Source organism: Miniopterus natalensis, chromosome 6, assembly GCF_054644295.1.
Source record: "Miniopterus natalensis isolate mMinNat1 chromosome 6, mMinNat1.hap1, whole genome shotgun sequence".
Classification (NCBI taxonomy): Eukaryota; Metazoa; Chordata; class Mammalia; order Chiroptera; family Miniopteridae; genus Miniopterus; species Miniopterus natalensis.
In genome coordinates this window covers 12,875,991-12,901,923 of record NC_142086.1, presented here as the reverse complement: position 1 = coordinate 12,901,923, position 25,933 = coordinate 12,875,991, and positions in this window count along the sequence as shown.

Genomic DNA, 25,933 nt, shown 5'->3' with positions numbered 1-25,933 from the left:
TAGGCATTAAGAGCAGAACTGAAAAAAGAACTGTTACTTGTCTCCCAAGGAGCTCACGTCACACCTCAGTGTAAAAATGTATCATATGCTTCCGTAATTTTAGTCACTGTCCACAAAATATTCTATGAAAAACTTGCAGGCAATAAGGTAGATAGTCTCATTTGTCCTTGTGTCCCTGCATCTGACTGAGTCCTTGGAACACAGCAGCCTATCAAAAATATGTTTGCTGTGTAATAACGCAAATTGTAGTGTCCAGAGGTTTGACACGCTAGTCGTTCCTGGGGGGTGGGAGAGGCATGAGAGGGGAAAAGATGGGACCTGTACAGGGAAGGAAAATGCATGAAGCTGTGCTGTTGGCTTCCAGAATTTTCCAATCAGAGAATATGCTAGGAAGGAAGAAACATTTTAAAGCATATATAACACAAAAACCATTTTGGAGAAGCAACATGTGTCACTGAGGAATCGGTTTTTATTACTTCCAGAAAGGACTTTGGACAACTTACAATAATATCAATGTGATTCAAAGGCAGCTGCTCAGAACTACAGACAAAGAAAAAACATGTCAGATCTGGCTGAATGATATTTCCACAATTGAGGACATGTAGTACCTTTGAGTTTTCTACTACAGAGATGAAAAGGGAAAATAAATGGAATAGGAGAATTGTCCATGCCCAGGAAGCATGCTAATTCATGAAGAAAACATGTTTTTGTGGCCTAATTTTTGAGATGAATCAATTGTGGAGGTACTATTATAATGGGTTTGGGTAATAAAAACACCCAGGGTCATGTTTTCGAATAAATAGAGACTTGTTTCACACAAAGTTGTTCCTTTTACTGACTGTAGGCATAGATCAAAATACTAGAACCAAGTCAGCTAAGAGCGAGTTTAGGGACCTGAGAGGTGTGGTTTGGGAACACAGTGCTCTGATAGTCTTATTACAGACACACGGTGCAGAAAATCTTGTCAACCTTCTTTCCCAAGCTCACGTCTCTATAATATGTTGCTGTTTGCTTCATCAGAGAAAAAAAAAAATGTGTGGTCAAGTAATTTCTAGGGAAAACGCATAATAATTTCTCTTCTACATGCTAATTGTTTCAATCAAGCTTTAGACTAGAACCACAGTAGTTTAAAATACAGTTTAGGAGTAAGAAATAAAAGTTAGAGTTAGCATTTATTTTATTCATGTTAGATATGCTTCGCTGAATTTTACACTTTTATATATTTTATTCCATTTAATCTGCACAACTTAGGAAGTAAACGTGGAGAAACTTAGATTCAAAGGATTTTGTACCCTGTACATAATCGCAAAGCTAGATGCGCTCGAAATGAGAAGCTCATAATCTCCACTGTAATGCCCCTCACCTTTCCATTATGTGGTCCTGTTGCCCGTGATGAATTTTACATGGTTGGTTCAGGGACCAACACTAGGCACGCGGGGTTTCTTTACTGAGGTCCAGCCACCCACCTTAGTCACGTTTGCAAGATTCACTGCTTTCCCTTTCTCAAACCCATTTTATTACTAAATCTGCCTGGTAAATTTTAAAATTTTAGATACTTCATACCAAAATTTCCAACTTTAAAAAATAGCCTTTTGGTTTTTTTTGGCTGAAAATTTCTTTTTTCCCCCCCAGTTGTTTCAAGAGTAACCACCTTTGCCTCATAAAACATGGTCAGAAAAGCTGCCTTCCAGTCGCTGTCTGGTAATTCCGACACCTGAGCCATTTCAGGGGGCCTCTGTTTACTGTCTTTTTCCTTGAGAATTGGTGACTTTTCCCCCTGGTTGTTAGTATGTTGACGAATTACAGTTGTATTATGGACATTTTGATATCACATTTTGAGATTGGGGTCCCATGAAAGGTATGTGGAGAATGTGGACTTGTTGGCTTGTCTGCTTGTTTTAGCGGGCGGCCGCCTGGCTCGTCCAGACTGTAAGGTTCACTCTGCCTTCTATGGAAATTTTTTAAAGTATCACTTTAGTTTTCAAATCTCCAGCTTTGTTGTTTGTGTCTGCTTATCACATGAGCCTCTCAGGAGCTGGCCCGGAGCTTGGATGGATCTTTACATGTTCTTTTCCTTCGTGAAGCTTTTGCTGTGTTTCTTTGGGTGCTTTCCTCCCAGGCGCAGCGTGGAGGGTGACCTTGGGACTTGTGTCCATTTAGTCACAAAATTAGGGATCCCCTTCTCCAGCCCTCTCTTCTCGTGAGCTTATCCTTCGCTCTCTGATGTCCAGAGTCCCTTTTTTCTGATTCATCTGGCTGAAGCATAGAGCTCTTTCAGAGATTTAGCCTCCACACAGCTGCACAGATCTGGACAACTAGTGGCAGAGCGACGGGACAAGAGAGAGAGAAAAGTACCGTGGATCCCCTGCCCCACACACAGCCCAGCGGGGACCCTTGTCCTGGCTCCCCATCTAAAGGGAGGGCCTTTCTCTTGGGCCTTACGCACCTGTCACACTAAGAGGACTCAGCTGGGTCACTGGTGCTGAGAGAGAAAAAAGAAAAAGAAGGGCTTCCTCCACGATCTAGAGCTCGCTGAGTCTGTTTTTTCCTTGATCTTCTGGTCACATTTTATGACCAGTTCCTGGTCTGGTTTGTCCTCATTTCAAAGTCAGGAGATTAAGGAACAAAATAAAACTCAAAGAAACTCATCATCACTGTTACTCAAGTTTTGATTTATCTCTTCTGAGTACTGCTACTTGTTTTTAAAAATCCTTGTTATTTATTATTTATTTATTTATTTAGGTATTTTGTTCAGAGTGTTTGGTTTTAGTCGGTGGGGTAGTTAAGCTGCAGTGAGCTGCCTTCTTCCTTGTGAGAACCAGAAATCTCTCCAAGGGTTTTAATCAGAAAACTTGTTAAAGGCTTAAAGTTTGTATCATAAGACACGGTAATTAGGAATCTATGCCCTAGAAAAGTTTATGGGCAAGTACATATAATAATAGACTATCAGGGCTCTGGGAAGACAATGGAATCTTAAATCAGCTGGACAATTGCATGAATTTCAGTTTGGGTTTTTACCAAACATCTCTCAGGGCAATTATCTCACCTGTACAACTGGATAATTAACCCTACCTCACAAAGTTTTAGTGAGTAATAAGTGTTTGAAAGTTTGAATGTACATGTAGCATTTAATAGAAATATATGACATAAAGCAGGTGCTTAATAATTATACCTACATTATTGTATTAATTATTATATTAGACAGGCTTCTCCAAAGAAACAGAACCAGTAATTTAGATAGAAGATAGATGATAGATGATAGATAGATAGATGATAGATAGATAGATAGATGATAGATAGATAGATGATAGATAGATAGATAGATGATAGATAGATAGATAGATGATAGATAGAGATAGATATAGATAGATAGATAGATAGATAGATAGATAGATAGATAGATAGATAGATAGATAGATAGATGATAGATGATAGATAGATAGATAGATAGATAGATATAGATAGATAGATATAGATGATAGAGAGATAGATGGAGAGATAGAGAGATGGGTAGAGAGATAGATAGACAGACTTAGCATAAGGAATTGGCTCGTGTGATTGTGGAGGTTAAGAAGTCCAATCATCTGCCATTTACATGTTGGAGACCCAGGAAAGCCAGTGGTGTAGCTCAGTTTTAGTTCGAAGGCCAAAAAACTAGGGAAGCCAATGGTATAAATCACAGGCCAAGTGTAGGAGTCCAATGTCCCAGCTCAATCCATCAGACAGAAGGAAAAAATTCCCTCTTCTTTTGCCTTTTGTTCTACTCAGGCCCTCAACAATTGGATATGCCCACCCACCTTGGGTAGGGAAATCTGCTTTACTGAGTCCACTGGTTCAAATCCTAATCTGATTCAGATACATCCTCACAGACACACCCGGAAACAATGTTCAACCAAATATTTAGGCACCCTGTGATCCAGTCAACTTGATAATAATAAAATTAATTATCACAATTATTATAGAAAATTTCATTATAGGAAAACCATGTCTTAATGTGCTCACCAAGATATATAAAGGTCAAAGTCAATATCTAAAAAGATACCTACATTAATTTTCTACTAGCATTATTTGGTCATAATCTAATATGTGATATATATGGCTATGTTGGCACCATATTAACCTCTTAAAGTGAATTTTCTTATTTAATTTTCAACAGCAATTCTGCACATCTAAGAACCATTCCCATCCTCATTTACAGGTGCAGACAAAGAGTTTTAGATGCAAAGATTCTTAGGATAGCTTGCCCAAGATCAACCTAGTAATTAGAAAAGCTGGCTTGCTGGCTTCAGAGCCTAAAGAGGTACCATTACATTTTTTGCTTATATTTGTTTCACCATAACTGATGATAAATGACCTGATGTAATATTACTGGTCAGCTTTAATTACTTCTTAAGGAAGTTTCCAAACTGGAATTTAGGGCCTTGTCAACAATATATAAAGTATGTTTTGGGCTCCCAGATAGAAGAAATGTATTTAATATTGTGTCCTCAATTTTTAGCTAAATGTGCACAGTTACTATAAATTAATTTTTTAGATCTAATTTAGGTATTTCAATTAAAGTCAGAATGTAAGTCTATTATTAACATATTAGACTATATAACAAGTGGATTTTAAATAAACAATTGACTTGGGTGGCAAACACACAACAAAATATACAGATGATGTATTATAAAATTGTATACCTGAAGCCTATATAATTTTATTAACCAATGTCACCCCACTAAATTCAATAAAAAATAAAATAAAGAAAAGAAAAAAATAATGCAAGTTTCAGTTTTCTAGAACCTACCATTGTATCAAATGCATTAATGAGAAGATGCCAAAGAAGCATATCCTGTATTCTCATGCTAAATAACATTTAACATAAACATAATTTATATTAAAAGGGGCCCAAAAAATTGGATATGTAATAGTTATTGAAACATAAAACAATTCAATGATAATAAGAATATCTAATGTGTGAAGGGCAGGAGCCATGAAGAGATTATTAGTTTTAGTCAAATTAACCCACTTTACATCAATAAATTATTATTTATTCTCAATGATATGACCCCCTCCCGCCCCGCAGTGTAATGCAATAGAGTCCAATCAAGTGTCAGATACTTATGCACTCAAGTATATCTGGATAAAAAGTTTCAGATATTGAGAGGAGAGTTTATTTATTAAAGCACATAATTGAGGGCTTTTGATTAGGCAAGAAATTAAGATCATCCTTATAATAACAAATTCTCCTACTGCAAGCACATGGAGTTCCTCCTGTTGCCTAAAGCCCGTGCACGGTTCCTGTATATCACTGCAATTCAGAAAGTGTCCCTTGTTACCAGATGAGGCCAATGCCTCTGCTACAGCTGCGTGTGGGGGCTGGAGAGGGATCTGCCAATTTTCATAAATTGCATTTTAAAGAGTAATCCAGGCAGACTTAAGAAACCTGTTTGACCGTCCAGTTGTCTGACCCTGGGCAGCCTGCCCAGCCCTGATCAGCCTCCGTTTTCTTATCTATAAAGTGGGAAAAGGAAAGAAAACGGGGTGGAAAATCTTGAAAAAGGCGGTTCCTGAGGCCCCTTCTAAATATAAAATTTACGTTTTCATGAATTTCCTCTCGCAGCACATATAGTAGAGTAGATCCCATGCTAACGTTCAGGACCTTTTCGGGTTTTAAAGAGAATGATAGGGTCCATAAATTGAAATGGTACCATAGAGAATCACTATTTAAAACATAGATTGTATTTGGAAAAAGTCAGGAGATCAATGAAAATGATATTCTATATAAGCCCCTCGAGAAAAAAGACATGACTTGTTTGCATTTTTCCTCTTGGTGATCAGCAGTGTCCCCTAACAGACAGATGACCGGCCTCACAGGTCAGGTGACGGTGCAGTGCCCTGTGCCGCATGGAGCACGGCCCAAGCCTTACACTGCGCTGCAGATACATTTCATGCCTCCTACTTCTATGCGTAAAACATGACAATGTCGCATAAAACGCTTTCCTAGTAATTCTTATGGTCTACATTTTTAGTTAAGATGCTCATAGGAATTTTGCAGAGTGTTTACTATGATTAACCTTCAAAAGCACTACAACAAAGCAAAACAGGTCACGCCAAGAAGGCATCTGGGTTTGTGAGGGGTCAACGAGACTAAGAGGATAAAGTAAATTGTAGCCCGAAGAGCTATTTTCCACACTTCAGATTACAAAGAGGAAATGCTGCTACCTGAGGGCAAGTGACATGGCCAATGCAACGCGCATAAAGAGGGATGTAAAAAGAACAAGTGGGAAAGGAAGACCAAGTATTACTGGCAAAAACGAATCATAAAGAGGAAAAGTGAACAAATCAACCTACAGGATATAAAGAAATATTTGTTTCACGGATCCTGCCTCGTCTAGGAATACGACCCACTAGATAAAATACCTGGTGGCTAGAGCAGATTGTCTAATTTTATCTGAAATGAGAAAATAAGGGCAGAAGACGCTTCCGTGCTGCTTTGGGAGTCTGGCGTTGAGATGACACGGGTTTACTCTAAATGCCTCTGGAATTGTTCTGCGACAGGCAGTGGCCCTAACGATGCCCGAGTTGCATTCCTCTCTCCCTAGGTTCCTTTCTTTTCAGCAGCTAATGAGTAGGTTGGCAACATAAAATAAAATAATAAAGAAAAAAGAAATAGAAAACAGCGTGAGTGAGTCCAAGGTTGACTGGATCATGCACTTTGCCCGACCCTGGAAACGGAGCCAGCAGAGCCCGCCCCCGCCGCCAGTGCTTCTTCCACGAGGCGCGGGGCCCCTGGCCTCTGACCCCTCCGCTCGCGCTGGTGCAGAGAGCAGCGGGCGACAGAAGCAGGGAAAACGGTGAAACTAAAACCTTCACAAATGTACTCGTCCACCGATCTGTTTGTTTCCTTTAGAACACAAACCTGTAGTTATGAGGCAATATCTTCAGTTTTACTTTTTGAATAAAATATGTAAAGAAAGTCAACATTTTCAGGAGTTCAATTATTTTCATGGCATGTAAAAAAATCTCCAAATGATGTCATAAAATGAGAACAATCCTATAAAGCAAAGGGGGGCGGATAGGTGCTGGTTTATAATCTTAATTTTCATTGGTTCATTAATAATGAACATAGCAGCCGTCGTGTGAGGTGCTGGGGACCCAGAGATTAAAGACAGTTTCTGTCTCTGAGTGCTCACAAATTAGAGGGAGATGCAGGGAAGCAAGCAGGCGTGTGAAAGCACGAGGTGGTGGCGTAAGTGAGACCGTGTACGGACGCACGGCGCTGATGGCAGGACACAGAAACGGACTTCATCCAGGGGAAGTGGTCAGGGGAGACTTCCCATGGCATCTAGTCCTTAAACTGAGTTCGGAGAAGAAGAGAAGTTAAACAGGCAAAGGTGACCCCAAGGTTTTTGGGGGCAGAACAAACAATTGAGAATAAAGCACAGAGCTGTGAGCATGTAGGGTGCATTCAGAGACCTGCAATTAATTCAAAAATCTTCAGGGGTAATGTGAGACCACCGAGCCTGGAGACGTATTAGGGCAGAAGTCAGGTTCTATGAAGGCTGGAAATGGTGAATCGCAGGTAAATGTTACGGATGGAAGTCAGGTAACAGTAGGGATTGAAGAAATATGTTCATTCATTCAACCGACATACTATGGGCAACTATTTTCTATATGCAGGAGTATCAGGGTAAGCAAGAGTCAGACATTCAGAGTTCATGCTCTACTGTGTTCTTGTGTGTATTATGCTAGATTTTTTTTGTAAGTAGCCTTAAAAAGTCATCTTTAGATTATAAATGATTTCTATAATTTCCAAACTTTCTATAATGAGGAAAAAACAATAAAACACAACACAGTAATTTGCTCATGCCAAAGAGGCAGGTCACATCAAAGCTGTTTCACCCTGAAGATCTCGCTCTTAACTGCTGTGCCAGGTTAACAGTGTGCCAGCTCACTCTTTTCCCACCCCCCGTCTAACACAGCCTGACACACAGCACGTGTCCAAGAAATCTTTATTGCGCATTTGATCTGTCAAAAGAGAAAGCACTTCTACCTAAATATCCCCACACGTTTTCTGGCCAAATCAATTGAAACTTGACTTTTTTCAGTCCTATCTCAGGGTAGTAGGAACTCAAGCCCACTAAACTAAAGATTATACAAAATATTATATAAAACTGCATTAATTATTATAGCCACAAGTATTTTCATTTAAATGAGAGGAAATGTGAGGAAAATTTAGCCACAGACTTTAGTAAAACTGTGAAGATCACTTTTATGAAATGTGCTCAGATGCACAGGAAGGATCAGGAAATGTGACAGAGGCTGAGACAGATACGTGCAGGAATCATGCTCCTGAGTATTTCATTGTCACATAGGGGAGGCGGAGGCAGATAAACTCAGTGACACGTGATAAACCCTACAACAAAGTAAAACCACAGGCACACAAAAGCATAGGAAAAGCACCACGTGAGCGTCAATTAGGATAAAAGGGCTAATGCACTCCCATGCCTGGGGAGAGGTCAGGAAATGTTTATAAAATAGGCGTTCTGAGAAAAGAACAAGAGAATCTGGCAGTCACAGAGGGAACAGTGTGCCATCATTCTTCAGTGCCCTTTACTAGGGCCACATAGCAGGTTCCTTCATGTCACTCACTGGCTTGGATACATATGATGTTAACCTGAAATACTTCACATTTTAGGTCACAGTCAGATATGCTGTTTCACTTTACAGTGGGAAATGGTGTATTTTTTTAAAATATGTTTTTGTTGATTTTAGAGAGGAAGAGGGATAGATAGAGAGATGCATAAATTGGCTGCCTCCCGTATATACCCCGACCAGGGACCAGGCCTGAAACCTGGGCATGTGCCCTCACAGGGAATAGAACCTGCAACCTTTCAGTGCTCAGGACAACGCTCAACCAACTGAGCCACATTGGCCATGGTGGAAATGGTGTATTTTAGAAATGTTATTCATTTAATACACAAATGTTCAACAATAGGCACAATACAAAACAACACCTACCTGAAGACCCACAAAATGCTTAAGAATACACAAAAAAATAACATTTTATAAAAAGTCTCTTTTTTTCTCAGGAATCAGATTTGATTAGAAACTTTAATAGTCAACTAAATTCACTATTTACTTTGTCACCTTTTTCTGTCATTAAAAGTACTCTTTTTAGAAATATTAACTGGTCTTGGCTAAAAAGTAAAAGTAAAAAAAGAATCTACCCTGTTTTATGACAAGATGTATCTGTGTAATTTCTATCATTCAGAAAAAATAAGAACATTAGTGTATTTTCCTTTGGATTTACTAAATGCTCCGATGGAATTGGTTATAAGGTAGTTTTATATGAATTATATTTTAAAATCATTTAACATGCCCGAATCTTTACAAGACAAGTTTCACAATGAAATTGAAATGTTTCTGTAAGACAATGGCAAACCTAGCTCAGCTGTGCAAGTATTTACCTTGGCCTTCACCTTGGTGACCTCCACGTCTTTGTGAAAACTGACCCCCGCTGGGGCCCAGTGTCCGAAATAGATCTTTTAATAAGACATAATGTTCTAAAGTGAAGGATGCTGCGAGTAACAGTCCAAAAAAATTGCCTAAAAATGTCTGAAATTTAATTTTTGTTTTCTTAAAGCCTATATTTTGTTCACTTTTAGGGTAAAATTCTATGTGCAAAATGGTTATAAAAATTTACACTGTTACTCCTTTAATATGACTATTCTGGAGGGGAATGTGAGAAAGGAAATGAGTTTTAAGGTGTTCAGACCGACGAATCTCAGAGGGGAAGTGTGTGTGGGGGGGGTGGGGGGGGAGATTAACCAAAGAATTTATATGCATAACCCATGGATATAGACAATAGCTCGGTAAAGGCCCAGGGGCAGGAAGCAGGGTGGAGGGAGTTAATGGGGGAAATAAAAGGGACATCTGTAATACTTTCAACACTAAAGATAATTTTTTTTTAAAAAAAGAAGAAACAACTCTATATTATTGAATAAAAAAATAAAATAAAGTGTTCCTCTTTGCCTACATGGTTAATGCCATTTAATCTGATCATTTGCAACTAATTCTCTTAATGAAGGCTTAAAGACTTGGATTTTGTTTGATAAAAGGGAGAGTGGAGTCAGAAAGAAACTTAACTAAAATTGAGTTGGGACTCCACCCTTGCTATCTGCATTTAAATGTTTGTGCCCCCCACCCCCTCCAATTTGTATGTTGAGGCCTAATCCCAACATGATGGTATTTGGAGGTGGAGCCCTCAAGATGGGACCGTTACCCTTATAAAGGGATGTAGAGCACAGAGCTCTCTCTTCACCATGTGAGGACATAGAGTGAAGCCTGCCTTCTATTAAGCAGAAAAAGGATCTTCACCAGACATCAAACTTGCTCCAGCATTAGAACTATGAGAAATAAATATTTGTTGTTTAAGCCACCCGTTCTATTGTATTTTTGTTACAGCAGCTCTGACTGACCAACTCAGCCGTATTTCAATGGGAGCCAGGCAGAATTTTTTTTATCCCTTCTTTTAGTCTATTTCAGCAGTTCTCAAACGTCATTGTGGATAAGAATTGCTACACAGGATTTTACACATAAAACAATATAGCATATACTGTATTTATGGAATAAATAGTGAGACTTCTGGCCCTATAATCTAATTTTATAATAAAATGCCCCAGAATGCATAGACTCAGGAAATTACCTTTGTCACCAAAAAAAAAAAAGATCCTGGAGTCTCCCAAACAAGGGTAGTTTATTTGTTAGGTCTTTCTTACCAAACTGCCTTTTCCAGAATAGAAGAGAAAGAATACAGGGCTACATGTCTTAAGCTGTCTCACTATACAAATGCCCCATCACTCACTGGCCAGCAAACCCCAAAATACTGTACTCTACCACCCCAATTCAAAGGATTATGAACACTTGCTCAGTATATTTGATCACTTATCAAATGGTTTCAAAGAAGATTGAATGGAGACAGTTCAAATGCAACTATATGAGTTTATAAAGGTTTTAGGTATGGTATCCATACACGAAGCTGTGGACTTCGGTCTTTCCAAGTATCTTTCACCACACTTTGGAGACTGCTAATAGGTCTGGAGACTGGGTGAGAAAAACACAAGCCTAAAGGCAAAGAGAGCGGTTAAGGGGCCTGAGCAAAGAAGATGGAGAGAGAGAAAGGTAATGAAACGGAACAGACCAATTTGGAGAACAGGTTGGACAGAAGGCAGTGGGGTCAGTGAGCTAAAATAGCTGACTCCCAGGTTTCTGGTTCTAAAATAGCTGATTCCCAGGTTTCTGGTTTAGGTAATTCTGGGAATAGTCCTCTCACAATCTTAGACTGAGGGTGTAATGCCTAATAACAGATAAAACCATCCTCAACATAAAGCAAACCACTTACCTGTTAACTTTTTGGTTCCTTTGGTCTTTAGGTAATTAACATATTTTGGTTGGAAAGCTTCTTTGAGAGATTATAATTATATAAAAATAAAAATTAAAGGTGTTTTCTGATTTTATGGGGGGAAATGAATTTCTTGTCAGACCTGGTAGATTTGAGAACCACCAGGCCTTATGTTCTGGAAGGAAAGAAGGGACAAACATTCCAGTGCACAGTGAAATGCTTTTGTTCTGGGGGAATCTCTAACTTACAGGTGGTAGTTTGACTATGGGAGTAGAAACAAGGTTCGCTTTACCAAAAGATCATAGTTAATACTATAAAGAAAAAAGATTCAAATTTTAGGAAGTGGCTGGACACTGATTTTTTGATAACATCATGGGCTCCTGGAAATTTAACTGTGCTGTATTCACACAGGACAGATATCAAAATGAGTCTGAAGGGGGAAATATGCCTAACTCACTCTGAATGTACTCTGTCACATCAGGTATGGATTCCACAAATATTTAGAAATACATTTAATTTGAAAATAGAATTGCAGTCAATTCTTGATTACATAGCTACAGAAACACATATTGTGGGTTACAATGCTATATATAATACATACATTCTCTGTTTTACATTAACAGACTTGTTGGAACACAATATTCTATTTAGCCTGACTTTGTGGCCTGGCTGAACTGACCCACAATTTCTTAGGTAACCTAGGAAAATTTTCTATAAGCAATATAAAGTATTGCCTCAAAAAAGTTAGAACCAAAAAAGTTGGTAAGTTCATATAAATCAGCAAAGAATTATTATCAAATATTATTTTAAAAGTTAGAGTGGACATAAGACCTAATCAATAAGTTGATAAGACATTAAAGAAACTCTACAGAATGGGTGGAATTGGATATCTGAGCCAAGGAAAATGACCAGTCCTTGGGGTCTCAGAATACTGATCCTCTCTGCTCCCACACAAGAAAAGGATTTCATTTATTTATCTATTTATTTTAAATATATATTTTATTGATTTTATAGAGAGAGAAAGGGAAGAGAGAAAGAGAAAGAAACATCAATAAGTTGCTTCCAGTACATACCCTGACCACACCCAGACTGGACTGAACCCCAAACCTGGGCATGTGCCCTGACCAAGAATCAAGCCAGTGACCTTGCGGTCCATGGGACAACACTCAACCAATGGAGCCACACTGGCCAGGGCAAGACAAGGATTTTAAACATGATTACGCACATAGGCAGGCACACTTTAATTGCAGCAGTGTTTTAAAAATTCATTGATTCTGTAGCTAGTGCTTGCTTAAGGCTGTTACTGAGCCTGAAGACTGACATGCAGCAAGATCTTTGCAGTGACAAGTACACCTGTCCTTTTCACCCACCCCTGACCTTACATTTAGCACAGATGGGGTTTCAACTCATTTTTATATGCCTTGGTTATCTGAGCCAGAAACTGTTTTATATTCATACTCATAAATTCTCCTTCTGGAGTCCAATTCAAAATGCGCCTGTGGAATGAGGAGTCTATATCATGTCTGCAAAACCATATCTACAGATATATTTTGTTCAGTTTTGCACCTGTGCGGCTACTTTTGCAGTTTCAAAAATAACTTTCCTGTGTGGCCTAGACAAATAACCTTTGAAAGACCATTTTTCTGTCACTTTAAGTATATGGAAGACATCTTCACTTTCCTTTTTTAGTTACTCTTACACGCAGTATATGGTTCTCTTATGGGACCATGACTACTCTCTTCAAACCTGTATAATATTTAATACAACAGTTAGAAGTTCTGATTCAGAAAAAGTAATCCTAAAGGACATTTAAACTAAGAGGCAAAAATGATAAGGCAGACAAAAAAATACTGTCAAAATGACAGATCTGAAATTTGGAAGCTTAGAGAAGAAATAGGCTGGGAGAAGCAAAATGGTACCATTTAGCCTCCTAGTAAAATCAATATGTCTTTTGGATGAAAAAGAAAATGTAAGCAACTGGTTTCTCTAACATGAAAAAGTAGAAATAAAAATTGTCTGCAGTGAAAGTGGTTAAAAAACACATCCAATAGTTTTACCATTAGGTTTGCCTTGCAATAAATTTAAGTACTAGTAAAACCTACTCACATGTACCTTTGTTTAATGTTTCAGAGGTTTTCAGATATTCTTTACAATAAATATTTATCAAATGTGTTTAAAATTATTTTATTTGAAATAAAGTAAACCACACAAAAAATACGTGTAGTTTAGCAAATTTCTTCAAGATGAGCAGACTTGTAACCACAATTCAAACCAAGATAGAACTTTGCTATCATCCTGAATGCCACTTCCATGGGCCACACCTCATCAGAGTCCCCCCTCCCTCCAACAGCAGCCACTGTTCTGACTTTTATTGTAATTCCTCCTTGTTTTTATTTTTAAATACATATATTACCTGGATATATTTACATAGACACTATAGTTTAATTTTGCCCATTTTAAAAGTTTATTACATCTTTTAAGTCTTTTTTAATCCATAGTTTCCCTCCTTTTTTTCTTTTCCAGTGGTATTTTCCATAGTCTGGATTTCTCTAGTTGCAATCTCATGGTGCAATTCAATATTTTTCCTTTGTTCTCTGCTTACCTTTGAAATTGGAAGCTGGATCAGTCAGACTCAGGTTCTATCTCTTTTGTGAGACTGTAGGAGGTGTTGTGTTCTCTCATCAGGGAGCACATAATGTCTAGTTGTCATTTTGTGATATTAAAGCCACCAATAATTGGCCTATTTCTATTAATTCATTAGGACTTGCAAAATGGTGATGTTCTATTTTTACATTTTTAAAATATATGACTTGTAATATTTTTGTAAAGAGGCATTTCTCAGGTACTATTTGGTTAATGGTACAGTTCACATAGGGAAGGCAGAATAAATATTTCCCTTTATTTATCAGTTTTCAGATATCTTTAATATGGCATTTTGCAGTCATTCAATTCAGATATTTTCCATGTTCTCAATTAAGCATGACTATATTCAAGCTATCAATCATGATACTGAAATAACTACAACATATATTTGTCCAGAAAGTTTATTGCATAAAATCAACCGAAATGTCAACAGTTGCTGAAAAGAAAATCAATATGTTTGAGTCATTACCCCCTAAAACAAATATTTATCTGCCTGGAAAAATAAATGTTTATTTGTTTTAAAATAGACGAGATGGTTAAATGTCAAAATGTTTTCAGAATGTTTCAAGACTAGGAGCAATTCAGTGCCATAATTCACTTACTTATTGTTGGTGACCTACTAACAGGCTGATTCTCCTTTTCTATATAACAGAAAGCATGGAGAGTACTTTGATAAAATGAAATCAGATCTACTCTAATCTCAACTCCTCCTCTACTCTTTAGGAACAATCCAATCTGGAAATGGCTCAGCTGTCAAAATAATTTTTAAACAGCCTTCTTCTCATTGGCAATGAGAATCTTTTTTTAAACCTCTGTTTATTTTATCTATCTTAATATCAATTTGAGGTCCCTTCTGTATTAAATTGGTTATAGCTATTGTGCTCTTTCAACTTTTCTATCTAATCTTTCAAAGTAGTGCAACCATCCTAAAAATCACTGAAATGTTGGCTGACTCACCCTTCTAGTGCCTACATGACTGCACAAATAGATTAAATTAGCCTGATGATTTAAAATATATATATGGCTTTTATTCATCATAGCTTTTTCCAAAGGTAACAAATATAAACAATAAAAGAGAAGGCAAGCCAAACTCACATCGAGTTCTTTCTCTGGGGAGTTTCCTGAAGATTTTGGCGCATGTCGCAAAGGCAATGTTCTTATTTGGAAATATCTGTTTACATCTCTCCAACCTGCCCCCTGTAATATTTTATATTTTCTCTCTTCAACTTAAAATATTGGCATATGTTTTTCTGATTGCTAGAGCACCATCCACCTGCCTATTACGCTGTACTACTCAGTTCTGATCACATTATAAAGGTTCAGGTATGTGTACCTAGGAATGTGTATTTGGTGCCTGGCAAGAAGAAGGAATCTGTTAAACAAATTCTTGTTGAAGTGTGGCACAGACTCAAAGTGCTATCCAAATACCCGTATGCTCCTGTATATGTACCAGCTTCCTCTGCAGCTGGGTTGCATTGCAACTGTCTGATCAGGTTCTTGCCAGTGGGGTATGAATAAAGGTGATGTAAACCATGTTCAGGCCTGGTGTTTGAAATCATACCACATGAATCCCAAGCTCTTCTGTCCTTCTTTGGGGACTTTGAAAGCCTGGGCTCCAAATGGTACAGCTAAAAGATGGAATTTTCATCACTGTTTGGAGGGGAAAGACCTAATCCATATTGGACTCCATGTGAGGGAAATTAAACCTATTTTGTGTAAAGCCAAATTTTGTGTTGTGGTTTGTCTTTTTGCAACACCTAACATCACTCACTCCAACTAAACAGAGAAAAATTTTTTAATATGTACAATTTATATTCTAAGAAGAAATCCAGGACAAGTTTTGCTTTAGGGTAGTTTTCTTAGTTAAGTTCTTATCACACCTCCAAAATTAAAAATAAAATTAAACAAAACAAACAAACATAAACAGTCAACTTCCATACTTAATATTTGGCTTTTCATTCATTTGATTTCATATGAAACTGAAGTCAAACGTAAGTCATTCTTCTACTATAAAAAGAGCGAGTTTATAGAAGCAGGCAGAATGTGTTTGAATTTCAGCTCTGCATTTTTCCAGCTGTGCAGCTGTGGACAAGTTGTTTAACCTTTGGGGACATAACTTCTTTCCTCTATATTGGAAATAAAATCTTTTTCTCTGAGTATTGTGAGCCTTATCAAGAGTATAATAATAGATATCATTTCCCTATCTGTCCTAGTTACTCTTTATTTGGATACTAATGGTATTAAAATCCACAAGAGATTCATTCACTCACTATCCATAGTACCTACTCATAGTTAACTAACAACATATTCTAAAAACTGAGATTGGATTATCATATTATAATCAGTACTCTCCAGCAGACACCCTGATATTAGATTAATAGCAGCTGTTCTATTTCTGAGATTTAGAATAAGGCAGATCTAAATTTAAATACTGGTCTTGATAAATCATACTGGCAATTGCCATAAATTTGTGTTTCAGTTTTCACAAATTAAAAAGGGGATAATATAAAGTAATATTTACCTAAAAAATTATATTGAGTAAGTAAAATGTGATTAGAACCATCTGGCAACTCCTTGAGACAAAACAAAGGTTGGTCCCCTTTCTGAAATTTTACAGGTATTTATGAATTTCAGAGAGCTTCAGGAATCCTCCTTATTTAACACTGTGAGGCAACATTAGTTTGTAAGAATTCACTGGGGACTTAAACTGACAAACTAATTCATGACAATAGAGTCATCACAGAGAACCTTAATTAAATATCATATACTATTTCCATTCACAAGCATTAACACAGATACATACGTTAGAACAATCCCCAAATCCCTATCTAAAATTAAAAAATAAATAAATAAATGGGTCTTCATGAAACCTCCAAAGAATTCCTCTAAAAGATTTAATAGTTCATATCAAAAATTCCATTTAATGTTCCACTCTATATACTCCATCAATCTTTTGATTGACTGACTTTGAAGCTCTATTAATGCCTCCTACAGTCAAAGTTTTAATGGAGTTTAAGGAACTCATCCAAATCTATAATAGCATATTCCCCCTAAATTAACTTATAACCCACAAGTTAATAAAAATGAATGTAGCTACCATTACCCAGAGGGAGTCAAAATGCAGAGCCCATCACCAGGGAGATAGCCCAGTGGCTTAGCTTTCTTCAGCTCAGCCCTGTAACCCTGGCGGCGCATTAAGGATGCTGCTAAAGCCCCACGCGTCCTTTAAGAAGATCACCGGGCACCAATAACTTAAACGGCATCTCAAAGTTCATAAGAAAATTTAGCAGTTGCACAAATTGAACTAAACTTTCCAAGACCTGCAGAGGTGTCTTACGTTTATTTTAACCGTGGTATAGTGCTTTACACTTAGAGACTCAATAATGTTTACTGAATAAATCAGTAAACATGTGCTGCTTTCAATAAACCGCAGTTAAATAGTTACTAAAATAAGAATTCACAATTGACTTACACTTTACATTTCCCTCCTTGAATTAAAAATTCCAGAAATGGCTTTGCCTTCTTTCTTGAGTTAAGAAGCAATCAAGTGTTTGGGAAATGGGTCATTTGAGGAAAGGCTACAGAGCTAAATTTATTTACAACAGAACAGAAGGCTGACAAAGTGTATGGCGGAGGTGCTGGAGGCTGGGAGATTTACAATTTTCAACTATATAAAGCAGTAGCATATGGGAGGTGCTAAGCAGCTGCTCTATTTCTGCACAGGAAACAGTTGTGCTCAGGAGCCCCAGCTAAGCCGAAATAGGACCAATGGATCAAAGTTACAGCCAGGCAAACATTCACTCATCCTATAAAGAGAGCATTTTTAAAATTAGAGCTGTTGGCAATTGAAATAGGCTGCCTTAGGAGGCAGCATGCCCTGGTGGCTCTGGTGGCTCATTGAGCAGCCAGCCTTGGCATATCTCTGTCCTAATACTAGCCCATTTTAGAGTAAAAAGGAAAGACAAGAAGAGAGGAAGAGAGAGAAAGAAAGATTAAGATTTTCACAGGAGCATTAGAGGAGAACAGCCTCATCACTGCTAGGGATGGAAGGCTTTTGTTTATGAAGGTTTTATTCTGGGCCGTTTGAGTTGTATAGATGAAGGCCTCAGGAACTAGTCTGGTGTGGTAAATAATTCTCTAATCAGGCTGCAGGAATTTTGAAGCATTTTTCTGTGATTATTGCACGGAGGAAATAGGAAAGAAAAATGGAGACGGGAGAAGATTCAAGAGAAGGAAGGCGAGTCCCAGCAATAAGTGAGGTCAGGAGGCTTGGAGCAACATGGCCTTGAATTTTTAGAAGTAATGTTGTATGATTTTCAATACAAAGTAGTTTCCTATTCTCTGCTGGGTTCAACTCTATTATTTATTCAAGAAATATTTACTGGTTACCTACCATGAGGCAGGCAGTTTCAATGGTATAGAAATTCAGTGAAGACCAAGACACCCTCATAGATTTTATTTCTATTTATGAAGACAAACCACAAAGTAGTAAATTGATGAACATGTGATAAGATAGCAAGTAGTAAAAAAGTGCCATGATGAAAAAAAATCAAAATTGGTAAAAGGCTAGAGTGCAACTCAACGCAAAGTGGTATTTTACATCTGGCTGGGAAAAGGTTTCTCTGATGAGGTGATATTTGAGCAGATGCTTGAGGAAGGCAGTGATTAGCTATGTGGTGACCTAGAGGATGTAAGCTTCAGGTGGAGGTAACAGCAAGTGCAAAGGCCCCGAGGTAGGAATGGGCTATATGAGTCTGAGATCAGAGTTGAGATTAAGGAGAAGAGAGACAGGAGCTGAGGTCACTGAGCAGTCAGGAGCTGGATCCTGTAAGGCTACTGGTCTCACATTTTATTCTAAGTTTGGGGATTAAGCAGGGAGGGAAAATGTTCTGACTTACGTTTTAAAACTGTCCTGCCTTAGGCTCTTAAGAAAAAAAGGTACGGGGCTTCAGACCAGGAGGGAATTTGTGGAGCTGGAGAGCATTTGTCATACCCAGGGTTTGCTTCAAGGGGAGAGCTGACAAACTTTTGATACATGGGATCCGTGGTAGAAGAAAGAAAGGGAATCAAGGTTTTTATCACAAGAAAGTGAGTGAATGTTGACGCCATCTAACATGTTTAAGGGGGCAGAAAATCAGGGTTCCCTTTTGAATGCGTTAAAACTGGAGCTCAGGGTGAGAGATAAACATGGATGTCATCAGCACTTAAATGGCACCTATGAAATTAGAATAGGTGACAGATGATTTAGGGAGTGAGCACACATAGAGAAATTAGGAGAAAGCCAAGTGCTGGACCTAGAGGGACAGACCTTCACCCAGACACAGAGTGGAGAGCCAGAAAAGGAAACCGGGAGAGCCATGGAATAGAAGGCAATGAGAAAACGGGGTGTCTTGAAATTCAGGTGAAGAATGTATTTCGTTTTTTTAAATTTATCTTTATTGTTGAAAGAATTACAGATGTCTCCTCCCTCCCCGCCCCACCCCCTCCCCAGGCCTTCGCTGCACTAGGAGGAAGACACCAGACCTTTACTCAAGTGAAATAAAGCTGAGGGTCAAGCAGTGGGACGTGGCACCACAGAGGCTCCCGGTGACTGCAGAGGACCTCAGAGGCTGGTGCGGATCAGAGTCCGGATTTCCCCTGGGGGGCCACACGGATTTTATACAGGCAACACCTACTTGTTCAGGGCCACTGGCCCTTAGATTGTCAGATAAAAAAATGGCAACAGCCAACACAACGAGAGCAGTCTGGTGTGAATAGATAAAAATGGTACCTAATTTTTTGTCAGATTGGCAAATATATATATTTCTTGATGTAATGCAGACACACCACAAACAAGTAAACTAATATGTAACTAGTTTTTGTGTGGCATGAGATGACAAAAGTTGAAAGTCGCTGGCCTAGCCTAAAGAACGACATTGGCAAATTAAACAAAACCATATTTGGGATTCTTTTGAGAGATTTTGCTATATTTCATGAAAGAGAGGGGTGTAATGAAGGAAAAGGTTGCTTTGGGGGTTTTTGTTGTGTGTTCGTGTTGGGAGACATTATATCACGCGAGTATGTTGGGAAATGTATCCTATACAGAGGGAAGCATATGATTTAGGAGAGCTCTGAGGGGATGAAAGGGCTGAAGTCGCCCAGCGGATGCAGGGGGCACAGATCAGTGCACGTGGAAGAGCTGCCCTCAGAGGGAGTGGAGGCGGCACATCCATAAAAGGCAGCCAGCTGTGCTTTGTCTGTCTGTCTGTCTGTTAGTTTCTTTTGGAGGGGGAGTACATTTTCTATGGATTATTTCCATTTTTCAATGAAATGTACAAGTACCATTGGGGAATTGTTGGATGCTTGAAAGGTAGAAGATAAGAAGTAGCCACCTTTGAAACTTTTTCCTAATTACACAAACATAAATAAGTACACAGTTATACTTTACAAAGACTAAAAATGTAAGAAACCAAGTATGCATATATATCCACACATGCCCTTTACTTACTAAAATAAAAGTTGAACATGTTCATTATATTCATTCAATTTTACACCATGATACTTCTGTGTACTCTGCAACTCGCAAACTCAATTTATTTTAATTAATTATAATTATTGTTTTTACTCAAATGCCCTGTCTTTATCTTGGTTGGTAGTGTCTGTGATACAGACAGACCTCTAAATTAGGGCCAAGATTTCCACTCCCCCACCCAAGCCCACACCCCCCTCTGCAGCCCCGCCCTCTTGAGGGGGAACGGGGACTCTGAGTGCGAAACTTCCACTTGGTCACCTTGCTGGGCGAAGGAAATGGGTTTCAGAGATGCATAGTCTCTAATAAATTGCCTTTCATCTGAAGAACATTCCCTAGGTAGGACTGGTCTAACCCGGCAAGCTCTATAAAAAGAGGTGAGAGGGGTTTGAAGTGGCAGAGACACTCTCTCGATTAGAGAACCGAAGAGGAAAAAGGTTCATTTGCAGCAGGGAGAACGAGGACCTTGAGAAGAGCTGGGCCCAGAGGATTTTACGGGTGACAGATCCTGGGTCCAGAAAGCACAGTTTCAGGCAAGAAAATGAAATAGTTACCCAGGGGAGAGATAACGTGAGGCTGAGGAAAACCAGTTGAGGCCCATGATCACGAATTTAAAGTAAAAGCAATCAGTCATGCTGAGTGATTGTTTTAAAGAATATTTTTTACATTTAGGATACAGTTATGGAAAAGCGAGAGACTGAGTGAACCCAGAGTTGGGATTTTCCAGCAAGGAAGATGGAAAAGAAAGCAGCAAGGCAACGGGGTAATTATAAGGGGCTGGTCACAGGAGGTATGGAACCTAAGCTGTGGAGGAATAAGCCAGGAATAAAGCTGCTGAGTCAGGAGAAATAAACAGTGGTATCAGTGGAATTAGAGTTTCAATAGGTTCAAACGTTTTTTCCAGTAGGTGAGAATATGACAATGTTATCTCCAGCTCCAAGGTAAGAAAGGCTAGAAGGGGTAAAGGCTTTCACCTAGAAGTCTGCAGGACTCACTTTGACACCAGGCGTTCAAGCCAACGTACCAGTGACAGATTCAGACTATTGAAGAGCTTGCCGATGGCAAAAGTGCCAGAGCCTACAGTAAACTTTAGGGGGAAGGAGAGGCGGAGGGAAGAAAGGAAGACAGACGGCATCATCCCAGTTTGGTGTTGACTTACTGACTAGGAAATGGAATTGTCAACAACTTTTGTCCTTTGTTATCTCTGGCAAATGATCTCTGGTTCAGTTATTGTGCCCTCATCTGATGGTATTTTTATTACACTCTCTTTGGAGCAGAGCAATGTCTACTGTGGGCCTGAGCTGGAAACAGTCACCATGTCACGGTCTTCTCTCTTAACTCCATTCCGGTATCCTGATGCAGTAGCCTTGGTCCATAGGTGAATATTTATCTGTAGTTGTATTAATATATAAAATTCTACAGTGTCATAGAGTACAATTTCTCCTTTACATAAACTTATTAACTTTGTATTGTAAAAAAGATAGCTAATCACAACATGGAGACAAAAGTCAGAATAGTCAATTCATTGGAGTTACAATGAATTACTAATCAGACTTGTCTTCTGCATAGTTTCTACCTGATCTGTGTAATATCTCAGTGGTTGTTCATTTTAACATAATTGCATCTGACGAGAACATTGCAGTTCAGAGCCATAGGTTATATACAGAGTAGAGCAAAATTAGGTTTACAATTGTGAGTACGTGAAACACAGAGTTTATTCTTCTGTTATTATTTATTAATTATTGTATTATTTTCCATATGAGCAACTGTAAACCTATTTTTGTCCCATGCTGTATTTTGGTAAGACTGTGCTTTCTCTTATACCTGCATTTCTAAATTAAAAATTCATAAATACTGCCCTGACCTGTGTGGCTCAGTTGGTTGGCCATTGCCCCATGCACTGAGAGGTTGCCAGTTCGATTCCCAGTCAGGGCACATGCTTGAGTTGCAGGCTTGTTCCCCAGTAGGGGACATGCAGAAGGCAGCCAATCAATGTTTCTCTCTCTCTCCTTCTGTCTCTCCCTTCCTCTCTCTTAAAAAGCAATAAAAACATATTTTTAAAAAATTAATAAATACTTATGTCATGAAGGTTTATCAGAACATAGAAATTGCTATTTCTATCATGTGGGGAAAAAGTCAGATTCCAAGATTAACAGGTCCTTTTTGCCTATTATATAAGAAAAATCATTTTTTCAATAGATTTCCAAATAAAAACCTTGTGATTTCAAAGCCAGGTTTTCTCTTCCTCACAAGTTACCAAATCAAAGTACCTCAAGTCATCTACCACAAGAATTGTATGATGGCTTTGATTTTACAAATAAATAAAGGCATTTTGGAACAAAAGTGTACTTTGAAAAATGAAAATAAATTTTTGACTTTTAAACCACAGCTATATGATAAGGTCATTTTCTCCAAGTCAAAGGTACACAAAAAATTACTACTTTTGAAAGCCAGCTCATAGCAGCATATAGTGCTCATCTCAACAGGAAATGGATGGGCAATGAGAGAGACCCTGATGAAAGCCATGGCCCTTCTCCCTGTAGAAATGTACACACAGTCAACATTGTGTGTTTAACTTTGGGAGTGTCCCAGGGCCCTGTGGAAATCTATCCATATTCCACAGGTTAAAATTCTTGAAAATGAAAATACTGCTCTTCAGTGTGGGTGGTTCAACAGTGAAGTAAATAAACTACAAAGATGGCAATAAACAAGACCACCCGAGGGACTGTGCATCTTTTTTTCCATAACCTAAAGCTCTACAGCATGCACGTGAATGTTAGATATCCAATTGTGTCTAGAACCTATAATTAATTCATGTGGAAATGTATAAACGAGCCTGAGTAAAATGACTTTACCTTAGTTTCTTTTTGAAATGAGAAACTAAGTGAAATGAGCCCAAGAATTTAGTGTTAGTACAAATCTATTTTTTGTACTTTTTCAGAGACAAGGTCTTTTTTTTCAGTATGATGTATTCTTCTCTCTTGCTTAATATACTCACAAATAAAGATTCATGAAATTCATAAATAGCTTAAATACTTCCAATATTGAAGTCTACCATTTTTCTCTTAAGGTTTCTAACACATTCCTCCCTCTTCTTTCTATTTATAGGTAATTGAAAATGTCTTTTTAAGTCTATGGTAATTGTGCGTGCGTTAGTGTTCATAATTCTCTCTACTTCCCCACCACTCAATAACTTTCCATTTTCTATTTCTCTATAGAACATTTTTTCTCAAAGGATACCAGTGATGTCATGATTGCTAAATCCAAACATCCATCCTCAGCCTAATTTTGTTAAGTTTGAGAATCATATACCTTTATGAATTTAAGATCTAGAGGCATGAAAGGTAAGATTTTAATCTCAACTATTTCCCTTATCGGCCCCTGATAATAATAGATTTTTTTGAAGATTTAATAAAACAATGCACATAGAAAGTGATAAAAATGTGAGATGATGATAAATCTTGTTTTTTCCCTTGAAAATGTCTTGAGATTTTCAGACACACGTTATTCCAAGTACGTTGCTTCTAGAGCCATTCTTTTTCTGTCTGTTCCTTGTTCTACTGTTGCTTAAATGGTCAAGTTTCTCAGAATTAGTCTTTTAGTTCTTTGTTCATTTCACGTGCTACATCATTGCTCTCTAATGATCTCACTTATTTGCATGGATTTTATATAAGCCTTGTACTAGTGACCTCCAAATCCATATCACAAGCCAAGAACGATCAGTTGCTGAATTTAAATCTTACATTTCTCATCTGTAATTTATCTATAGATGTGCCACAACAGCCTCAGCTCAGCATATTAGAATCAGAATTCACCTCTTTCCCCGAAAGACTACTCTTTCCTATTTAGTTAATGGCATCAGCATAGTGAGACTGAGTCTTTGATCCCGACCATGCTCTCGTCATTACATCCAATTAGCTGTCAAAGCCCGTGGGCTCTGCCCTCCCACTCCCTCCTGAGGCCCTAATCAGACCCCTTAATACTCTCCCTGCCTGTGGTCTCTTCTGCTTCATCCAATTCTTCTATTTTAACCATATTAATCTTAAACTACAGTTAACAACGTGACTGCTGGGTTTTTGGACTAGGTTTCATATCATTCCTTAATTCAGGCAATGTTTATGGAGTGCCTATTATGCGTCCTGAGTGTTCGAAACTCTTATTGCATGCTGCTTGACAACTTTCTGATTGGATTGGGTAGTTTATTATTTCTCTTTTCATTGCCTCTTTTCTGAACATTTTGCAGAAACTATTTGTTTTGTCCACTTGTCTCTTATGTCTGATGCCCTGAACTACTAAACTATAAATACACTTCCTGTTTAGGTATTTATTTACTCAATGCTCAAAAGGTTTGACCCTCTCAGTCATTCATCTAATCACTCATCTAACAAATGCATATTAGTGCCTGCTATGAAGATATAAAAGCTGACAAAATTAATAATGCCCCTGCCCTCAGAATGCTTACCTTGTAGTGAGGTTTACATGCTCACACACAATTCACATTCACTTCTTTTATCTAGTTTCCAAATATAACATTATTTAGGAAAATCCTGGAATGGAAGAAGCTACTCTCCCCCTCCTCCACCCCAAACCAACCCTGAGCTACTTCATTTAACCACAGCTGATCTCTCCTCTGGTCTCACTCAGACACCACTTAACCCTAAAAATCTAGTGCACCCTCCTGCTTATCTCATGACGCCGAAATCATTTGTTTTAGGTTCTAATGTTAGACATAACTGCATGTAAGTTAACTTGCTTTCCAAATTATTCCCTAGTAATTCTCTTCCCCTACTTGGGTTTTTACTAAACCACACTACTTGCTCTTCTTACCGGGTCCCTATGATGTGTTTCCTTCCTTCCAGTTCTACTGTCCCAATTATACACATTTTTAAGGCCCAGATTGGCTATCACTTCTTTCATAAATTATTTCATGGTCAGTAAAGACAGAGTGTTTTTTAATGTGTATATATATACATGACACACACATATATATATACATTATATATATATATACGTGTGTGTGTATGTATATATATATATTTGGGTCTCATCAATTTTCTAAATTAAATTTGACAGTTTACTATCTCTAACAGTCTTATTGCTCCCAATAGAATGCAATTGTTCTTATTAATTATTGTTTCTTTTACAGTACACCTCATATAGTCCTTGCAGAAAAACAAATAATGAGGTGAGATGTTACGATCAAAATATCAATTCATTGGCCTTCCTCTCCTCCCACCCCCAAAGGAGAATGGGCGCCCGAGTGCACTGAAAAATAACAGGAAAAAACAATGAAATCGTGAAGCAGAGATAACGTAGTATTCTCCCTAGGATCACAGCTTATTGGCTCCAGAGCTTTGGACAGACTCTCCAACATGTAGAAATGGGGAGGCAGA